This window comes from Anoplolepis gracilipes, chromosome 14 (assembly GCF_047496725.1).
Source record: "Anoplolepis gracilipes chromosome 14, ASM4749672v1, whole genome shotgun sequence".
Classification (NCBI taxonomy): Eukaryota; Metazoa; Arthropoda; class Insecta; order Hymenoptera; family Formicidae; genus Anoplolepis; species Anoplolepis gracilipes.
In genome coordinates this window covers 9,730,795-9,741,670 of record NC_132983.1, presented here as the reverse complement: position 1 = coordinate 9,741,670, position 10,876 = coordinate 9,730,795, and the positions used below count along the sequence as shown (strand labels likewise).

Below are 10,876 nucleotides of genomic sequence, written 5' to 3'. Positions count from 1 at the left end.
TATATGAAGGAAGAAGGATGGGATAGATGAAGGAAGCGCAAGCAAGCAATTATATGTGTTTAACATAATTTTTTTTATTTAAAAAAAAGTGTGTTTATTTACAAAAATGTGTGTGTGCGTGTGCGTGTGCGTGTGCGTGTGTGTGTGTGTGTGTGTGAATTTAAAAATAAAAAGAAAAAGATATAAAAAAAAAATATATATATATAAAAGATTGCACGCCGATGGTCGAGCGGTACGGCACGACGGCGACTGCTGCTGCGAGGCGCTGGAGGGGATGACCGGGCGGTGGTGGTGGCGTCCAGGTAGGACTCCTGCATAACAGAAAAAAAAATTTATTAATATTTTTATAATTTGAAAAAGAATACTTACACATCAAGGATTACTTACAATTACTGATCAGAATCAGTATCAGAATCTGGATCATTGTCGATAACATGTTGTAGATACAACATGTTATCGATATGTTGACGGATTTCCCGATGGATTTCTTGTAACTGCTCAGGACATGCTTGCCGATTTCCGCCTGGTAAACAGCAATTCTCGCAAGGCTTTCCCCTTAGTCTGTTGTTTTCATTCGTCCATATATAACTTTATAGTTTAAAGATCACTGTTGAGGAATTTTTTATGTCAAGTTCGCGATTTCGTTGAAACTCCACCACCAGATTTAATAGTTTTTCGGTCACCATTTTTCACAGCACTTAGTCCTAGCAAATGTCTACAAAAGTTTATTGCTGCGCACAAAAACGACACACACTACATGCTATTACTTGGCACAGTGAGTGTCCACAATTATTACACGAGTTCCAACCGTGATAAATATATTGTCCAGTTTCATGTTTATACAATTTTACCTTGTGTATATGAATCTTGAACTTCGATGAAACATCCCGAACAAAATTTTTCACTATTTTTCTCGTCGTTGTCATACTTTTTTACTTCGTAATAAAATATGATGTTACACATTTCCTGCCGTTCAGTTATAATTCGTAAATCTTCACGCACTAACGGCACTACTTGTTCATTCAAATAGTCTTCCGGATCACTCATAATCAGAGTCATTCACTATTTCCACTTCTTCATCGCTGTCGTCGATAATAACCACATCTTCATTATCTTCATTGTCTTCGATGACAATCACATCTTCTATATCCATTTTAGCACTAAATCGAAAGACACTCGACGACTGTTGAATACGTTTTAACGCGGAGACAGATTTTCAAATTCGAGCAGCCGAATGTTGGCGCTGGTGCGTTGCATTCTTTCCTTAAAAATTATGGAAGATGTTTCGCTCCAGTTTTATGGGAGATTTTCCGCGAGGGTGTAAAGCTGCCGAACGCCGGCGCTTAAAATCTCTTTTTCCATAATATTCTAATGGTCATAAAATGATCATAAAAATTAGAAAAAAAGAAAAAAAAACAGTTTTATGGTTTCTAAAATGTCCCCCGGCTATAAATCAACCACAAAGATAAACACCTTGCAGTTGCAGTTCTTTCCCTAAAAATTATGGAAGATGTTTCGCTCCAGTTTTATGGGAGATTTTCCGCGAGGGGGCAAAGCTGCCGAACGTCGGCGCTTAAAATCCTAATGATATAATGACCATAAAATGATCATAAAACTAGAAAAAAAACAGTTTTATGACTTCTAAAATACCCCCGGCTATAAGATCAACCGCAAAGATAAACATCTACTTTCGAACGTGTGTAGGACCCTTCCCCCCCACCCCCTTTCCCTAACATCAAACCCCTCGCGCCTCCCAGATACCCCCGCCCCCGCACCCCCCTCGGCGCCCCATGGCTTAGAATCCCCACTATAACACTACTGACATCGAGTGAGGTATGTATTAAATTATATATGTTGCCAGATAGCAAAGCGTTCCTTGGTGTAAAAAAGGAAATTATTGCTAGACATAAGTTTTCCTTCCGTTTCCATTATGTTGCTATTATCGAGACAATAATAATTTTGTTTAGGTTAACTTAAAAGCATTATGCGGACAACAGTTGCCTATACGCAAACGAGCGGAAATACTGTACCATACTTATTGTCAGAAAAGTTACTACAATCTGATGGAAACAGTTTTTATAAAATATTTAATCCACATTTTTTCCAATTAAGTGGAAATATATTACCATAACTATAATAATTGATTTTAATATAATTATTATATGAAATTGCAATTATATATATATTTAGTAATAATTATCTATTTTGTGTTCGAAAGTGGTGGCCGACATAGAATACGAGCAAATTGCATGTTTAATAAATAGTTTTTAATAAATATTTTTCATATAATTTTTTTTACTATATTGTATATACCGGGTGTCCCATAAAGATTGAATTAACGTTCGTGAGCAGGTAGAGTGCATTAAACTGAACAAAAAAGTCCTGTACCATTTTGCAATTTTCGGAATAATTATTGAGAAATTAATTTACAAAGATCGACAAATCCGGCGCGAGTATCAGCTCGCCGTAAAAAAGATGACGAGAAGGACGGCCCTCCGCTAGGCCGGTCGCTAAATAATAATCGCTAATCTATTGTTCTTATCAACGCTTCTCGTCTATGTCCCTGGTAACCGCGAGGCAATGGCGCCTATTTACGCCACGCGCGCTTAGCAACCGTCCTTAAGGCCGTCCTTCTCGCCATCTTTTTTGCGGCGGGTTGATATTCGCCGGAATTGCCGATCTTTGTAAATTAATTTCTCAATAATTATTCCGAAAATTGCAAAATGGTACAGGACTTTTCTGTTCAGTTTAATGTACTCTACCTGCTCACCAACGGACTCCCTGTATATATATACAGGATGTCTCATAACTAACGAGCCAACGCTCGTGAACGGATAGAGTACAGTGAACTGAACAAAAAAGTATTAGGTTATTTTGCGATTTTCGTGGGAGTTTGGTTCACTGTACTCTACCCACTCACGAGCGTTGGCTCATTAGTTATGAGACACCCTGTATATATATATATATATATATATATATATATATATATATATACAGAGTGAACCATTTTAATCCATCCAGTCGAATATCTCGAAAACCAAGCCCGAGAGAGAACAATTTTTCAGATAAAAGTTGTATGGTTTCAAGGGGGCTATAAGATGGTACCATTGATTTGACCTTGAAAAGTCATTTGAAGGTCATGTGAAGGTCACTTCAAGTTTTTTAAATGGAACACTCTATATATTTTTACATATTCTTGTAGCTCATCTCGAGAGCTTTCCAAAACACTTATGACAAAGTATTTTTCATTGAGTATTTTTTGAGTTATAAGGCTTCAAAGTTGCAGTATTTTGACATAAAATACAAGATATCTCGTAAAATATTCATATTTTTTGATTATCTTACTCTAATACTTTTATGCACAGAATAACGAGACGAATCAATTGACATAATTAAAACACATAAATCTTGAATACTTATCGGATTTTCAGGATCATCTTGAGACAGTTGTTTTTGTAAATTGTCATCTAAGCATTGCTGAACTACCTGTGTTGCAATTTCAAATGCTTTTTGCAATTCTTCTAATTTTTCGTGATATTGTAACGCTTCAACAAGATACATTTTTTTTTGTGAAACGATTCGGCATAAGTATCTCCGTTTTAAGGTCGTCCAATTTTTGCCATGGTTTAAACATAAGTAATAACGCAAAGAAATATTTTTCCGGCTGTGTATTAACATTAAATTTATAATGATCAATAAGATATCCACGCTGTCGCCGCTTAAAATACTTATTGTTATCTATTTTATAATATTCAATATATTCTTTTTCGGTTTGATCGAGATATCTTACCACTGTGCAAATTCATAAAAAGATGTATTTTCTAATTCGTTTAGTATGTGGATAAAGATCATCTACTAAAGACGGATAAAATATATCTACAGATTCAGGATCAAGAACTTCAATTTCTTTATAGTCTTTTAATCTTTTACGTCATATTTGGTTAACATCTAACCATCTGATAATTGTATTTCGATCAGTTCCGTACAAAGGAATACCTAACAATGTATCAGCAGCTTCGAGAGCTCCACATTCTCTATTATTCATAAATCGCATACTTATATTCCAAAGATGACTTACTAATTTCTTATTAACATTATTATTTTCAGTATTAAGAATAGAATCAGACAACTCACATTTTCCCGCTTTATTAATATATTTAGTAATGTACCAGGTAAGCAGTGATGATTTTTCACCAATAAATTGTATATCCATATTACCTTTCCATGCAGTAAGAAGAACAGGATTATAATCATTTATATTAATTTCATTCTCTGATCGAGGAAGATTATAAAAACCTACTTTTATGTTTTAATTGTTTTCTACCTGCTATCGAAGTAGCTACGTCTCTCATATTAAAAGTTTCAGTAACAGGACGAGGAAATCCAAAACGACACCGACGAATAATTTTTACGTCCTATTTTTTTAGAACGAAGACAATAATCGTTATGTTTATGTCGCTGATGTGTATCAACACGTTTGTACAATAATGGCGAAATATTTTTATGTGGCATTCTGCAGCTTATATATTGTCAAATAAATTTGGAGACTTCGTCAACAGTTGATTCACCAAAACTCGGTGCATTTTTAATCCAAATTAATAAATAGAAATGTTGTATACCTTTACCTTGGTATTCTCGTCGCCAAAAATAGTGTATTACTTCACCAATTGGATGATCTTCGGAGCTAATAAAGTCAAGCATTGCTTGAAACTTATTGTCGAGAAATCTCGACGTTGATACAGGATCTTTAACAACAAGTACGCTAACGGATAAGGAAACATCATGCCATCCATTTACTTCACAATATATTCACCTAAATCTTCTCATAACCATTCACTTGGACTTAGCGTTAAAAACCATGTCGCAGGCCCATAATGTTGCGTTATACACCTTAAATTACTTCTCGGTTTACTCTAATATTGCTCCGTATTTCGAAGTGTGGAAAATATTGTTGTTAGATCAGATTCCAACTGTTCAACAGTGCTTCTAAATATTCTCCAGCCGTATAACGATTTTGAGAATTAGTTATGTTCAATTTATGATAAATTCCACGTTTTAATATGGTTAAAAGACAACAATTCGTTATACTCCAATATTATATTGCCAAATGATCATAATAAATTAAACATTTTAGAACAATTAAAAAACTCAGAATTTCAAGTAGAAGAAACAAAAGTAACATTAGATGACGAATCTGACAATGAGTTATTAAATAAACCGGTAGATAAAACAAAAAAATGATGTAGAAATTATATTAGACAATCAACAAAAGGCAATGTTAACTCAAGTTACTGATGAAAAGGATGGCTATTATGAAGAATACACTATTTATTCTTTATATGAAAAGAAAGCAAATAAAACTTCAACAAACTTGTATCAAATGATAAAAATTGAGAATGCACCTTTGGATAATCGTGAAAAAGATTTAGATTTAATGTGTTTTCCAGATTTATATCCAAAGGTGCATTCTCAATTTTTATCATTTGATACAAGTTTTAACTGACGAATATTTGCATCATTCAATAAATAAAATCAATAAATATTGTTGGTTTAATCTGTATTGTGGACGTTTAGATGTTAAACGACATTTAATAAATTCATGATCATGAAGTTAAGCTTTTCTAATCTCACGTTGTCCATTAATACCAAAAAGATATAAATCTGGAAAACACATTAAATCTAAATCTTTTTCACGATTATCCAAAGGTGCATTCTCAATTTTTATCATTTGATACAAGTCTGTTGAAGTTTTATTTGCTTTCTTTTCATATAAAGGATAAATAGGGTATTCTTCATAATAGCCATCCTTTTCATCAGTAACTTGAATTAACATTGCCTTTTGTTGATTGTCTAATATAATTTCCACATCATTTTTTGTTTTATCTACCGGTTTGTTTAATAATTCATTGTCAGATTCGTCATCTAATGTTACTTTTGTTTTTTCTACTTAAAATTCTGAATTTTTTAATTGTTCTAAAATGCTTAATTTATTATGATCATTTGGCAATATAATATTGGAGTATAACGAATTGTTGTCTTTTAACCATGTTAAAGCGTCAAAAACTTTTTTAACATTAACCATCTCTTCCCAAATAATCTTTGATTTGGTCGGGATACTTCTAACTAAAATATATAATTCGTTATTAACATTTATTGGATCAGTATCCAAGCATAATTTTTTCAATGTCTCCTGTAACAGAAGTGATAAATGAAATGTTCTGCCTTTTTCGTACCATTTGTCTTTGAGGCAATTTTTTATTGAAAACAGTTCCCATTTTGACGACAGTTCAAAATGCTTTAGCTCTCTATATAGTAAGAATTTTTTCAAATGTGTTAAGAGATGATATTGCTTCGGGCACATCTTGTGTAACGAGATTATTCAAAATGCAGTATGCGGGCATTACGCCTTTCCGAAATTTACCTGCACAATAAGTACATATATATTGCGCATTACTTTCTTGTTGTACATGTGCCATTAAATCTTCCCAATCTGGAGTGTTTAGTCCTCGAAAAGTATTGACTTCAGAAACATTTCTCTTGTAACATAATCTTTCGCACGATACGCAAGCATACTGTGGTGTATCTGTTGACCGTTTAAAAAAAAGCTTTAAACGCTTGATAATATTTAGAAATAATATCATCATTGTTCAAAATTGTATCTGTCTGCTGATTTTTGTACATATCTGTTTTTTCTTCTGCAGAAGTTACAATTTCATTTAATATATTTAAATCAGCATTAGTTACTGCTTCATCCAGATTATCCATCTTTCGATAAAAACTTGTAAGTTGATAAATTAAACGCTTAATATATCTTACTTGTGGAAAATGAGGCGATAATAATTGAACTGGGAGAAACAGGCAAAGTGTTAAATCAATGTGGCAACTACGCGTATGGCCCAATTTGTCATTAGAAGTTTTTATAGTACGTTTATAAATTTCTTGTATCAATTTAGGTACATTTTTTAAAGTACAGATATTTAAAGTTTCGAAAAGTTTCTGATAACGATCAATTAAAACTGGATCATCAGTTTTACATGAAAAATTACACGACCATAATTTTTTCGCTTTAATTTCTATTAACGGTAATATATTTACTACTTTTCCTTCTGCATTCATTACCAAAGGTTCCAATGCAGATTTTATTAATGGTAGATTTGTTACTTTCTTCTCTGCATTTATTACCAAAGTTTCCTTCGAAGTTACATGATGATATATAGAATCAATAAAGTAATTTTCAGATGAGGCTGAATGGCTAGATTCACCACATAAGGCATCTAATTTTTCTTCAACTGTAGAACATTTTTCAATTCGAGTTAAACTTGCTTCTTTTTAATCAAAGCTAACATTTTGTAGATATTACGAATAGTGAATAAAAGAGAGAGCTAACTCAGGGATCTGAGTGGTTCCCCCACTTACCTCACCCCCCGGTACTAATGTGTTCGTGGGGCAGGGGTTGCCAAATGTCCTCCAGATTGAGGGGGAAGGGGGGGTACATATGGTTTTGCAGGTGGAGGGTGGTGGAGGGAGTGTCCTCTCCGACTGATTGCGGAGGTCTGATGGTGAGAGAGAGGAATGTCAACTGTTATAGATAAAATATTCACCCTCACTCTGTTTATCCATAATGTATATTTGCAATAAATAATTAGATTAATAATAATAAATTTTTTGTATCCCCATGGTAACAACGCGATAGGCGTTTGTAACGTGGTATAGAGAGAGAGACGGTGCGATAGGCGTTTGCAACGCGGTAGAGAGAGACGGTGCTATAGGCGTTCTATATAGCGTAGGAAAGAGAGTATGATGTGGTGTAAGAAAGAAGGCGCTGTATATGTAGGACAAGGAGTGCATGATGATAGGAAAAGGAGAGCATGATGGAAGGAAAAGGAGATATGAGTGCGAGAGAAAGAATAGAGAGGAAGGAGGATAGCGGGAAGGAGAGCGCGTATGGTGAGAAAAGGACAGCGCTATAGGCGTAGGACAAGGAGAGTATGATGTGTAAAGAAAGGAGAAAGCATGATGGTAAGGAAAGGAGAGAGCAAAGGAGAAGGTTGCAGTAAAAGAAATATAAATGTAACTTATTAAGATATTAAAAGTATTCTTGACACATTTCCAATATAATAGCTCAGATTAACTACGCATTTTGATTAAAAAAATAAATATAAATGTAACTTATTATATAATATATAGGAAGAAGGATAGGATTTTATAAAGAAGATGCAAAGCGATATATATGTTTAATATATATAATTTTTATTCAAAATGTGTTTTCATACATATAATGTGTGTGTATTTATGTATGTGTTAAAATTATTATAATATAAAAATATAAAAAGAATTAAAATTATAATAGAAAATTTAAAAAAATTAAAATAATGATCTAAGGTAGCAGCTCTGAAACAGAAAAAACATAATTTTATTAACATCTTAAAAAATATTTTCTAAAATGATAAAAATTATAAATACTCACAATCTATTCGGAGTCTCTCTCGCATCTGACGGCCTGGAGTCCTCCTGCGGAGTTTCGAGGAGCCACGGTTCCTCTGTTTCCCACATCTGATACGGAAGCTCACCAAAGAGTTTCCGCAAACAAAGATGATCCTCGTTAAACTGAGGAGTCACCTTCTCGCACTTCCGGTTCTCGGGAGTGTCGCCCCAAAGATCATCCCGCACCCATGCGTGTAACTCTCTCTCGTGGCGCCGGAACATCCTTTTCATTTGTCTATCGTAAATATTTGTGAATCCCTTAATCTTAATATCCGCCTGTGACTCATACTGTAAAAAAACACATTATTATTAGTACTATTAGTAACGTTATTAGTACTAATATTATTAAAAAAGTAAATACTTACGTTTTCAAATGCCACTATATTTAGCACAACTCTAATTAATTCGTGTGCGAGGTCCTTCATCGTCCTTGCTAAAATAACGCCAGTTTTGAGTAAAAATTATATCCACTAACGAACACATCTCGTGGAGTGGCATCCTTAAAACTTGTGCACTTTAGTCGTTCACAGTCTAACACAGTCTTGATGAAAGTTCCAACGGAGTTAGACAACGTCTTGGGAAAGAAGAGTAGGGGATGTATAGCAGCATCTAGGCTTAAATTACGCAGCGAGGTAGACAAAAGATTCTTTTCAGTTTTTTTCAACACATGTATGTGTATTAAATGAGTTAGGTGTACAAGTAGCTTTCTTCTTTCTTCTAAAAAGTCTATCTTTCTTTCTCTTTTCATCTGTAGCAGCCTCTCTTTTCGAAAATGCTTCATTTCCGCAACAATAGAATCTTCAAATTGCAAAAGTTCTATTTCGGTATCTTTATTGATCACATCACATAAAAAGTCTATATCATCACGGATCTCGAAAAACAGTTTTAGCGATCTTGTATAAGTCTTTGACAAACCAATTTCACGATTTCGTAAAAATTGCACTACAGAAGTCACAGCACTACCGAAGGCATTGTAGTTTATGCGATACTAAACTATTCAAAGTACTGCGAGCAATTTTTAATATTGCAAAACGTAATGAGGAGGGGATCCCCACGTGCTTTCTCGAGCGCCATGTGTGGCTTCCGTATGATGAAACTGATTCAAATATTCGGTTACAAATGTAACCGAAAAAGCGTGAGATATAAATTTTGCTAAATGAAAACATACAGAACGCCGACAGTACGGATGTTTGCGCTAAAGAATAACGTTTCGCATAGTAGGTGGGCATTATCATGTATATTTAATTTGATTATTAATATAATCAGGCGTTCTATAGTATGATGTGGTGTAAGAATGAAGGTGCTGTATGTGTAGGACAAGGAGTGCATGATGATAAGTAAAGGAGAGCATGATGGTAGGAAAAAGAGATACGGGTGCAAGAGAAAAAATAGAGAGGAAGGAGGATAGCGGGAAGGAGAGCGCGTATAGTGAGAAAAGGACAGCGCTATAGGTGTAGGACATGGAGAGTATGATGTGTAAGGAAAGGAGAAAGCATGATGGTAAGGAAAGGAGAGAGCAAAGGAGAAGGCGGCAGTAAAAGAAATATAAATGTATAAAAATTCCAAATTTATTCAAAAATAAAAAAATTTAATTACAGAATATAGAAAATAATACTTGAAGTATAGTTTAATGTAAATATGGGTTGATTGAACCTTCATGATGATGATTCGACCACCAATTGAATATTTTAAATACATTTTGTAAAGCGCAATTTCTTACATGTTTATCGCAATGCAGAGTAGCATTTAATTTATCTAAAGGAGGAACGTCATAGTCATTATCGAATGTCTCGATAATAAGGCCGATTCTCGCATCATTTGCTAATAAATTTGCCGGACGGGATCCGATAGCGCACAATGCTAATTGGCCAATGAACATTAGAACCTTCTGATTGGCTATCCGTGCTGGTTACCTTAGGCATCGGTCAATATGTATGGTTGTGTGCTATCGAGACCTTCCTAATTTGCCAACCATTCTCGTTTTTCGTGCCCCTTAATATACACTCGAGAAGCTGCATCTTTCAACGTCACAGCCTGATTAAACGTTCGGCCATGTAGTATGGAATGTTTCCATCTTCCCATTGCAGATTGTGATGTTTTCCAATCAACCATGCAACTTGAGATCTCTCAGACCTCGTGAGCAAACGGAATGGTGTAAGACTCGTAAAAATATAATGAGAGAGTACAGATCCTTTAGTCAGAATCGCAATTTCTTTCACAATAAATTTTTTATTGATAATAAATCCTTGAAGATCCACAAACGTTGGTACAACCATAATGAAAAGATATTGGCGAGAACTACGACGAATGACTGATGTTAATCATCGAGTATCGCAAGTTTTATGTTTTAATATTGGAGAGGATAATTATTTACAGAAGATTTGACCGTTGG

General features: G+C 34.3%; 1 pseudogene; it reads right to left on the bottom strand.

Moving 5' to 3' along the window:
• Positions 1-1,039: 1,039 nt before the first annotated feature.
• Positions 1,040-6,644, bottom strand: LOC140672934 (uncharacterized; annotated as a pseudogene).
• Between the last annotated feature and the right edge of the window lie 4,232 nt (positions 6,645-10,876).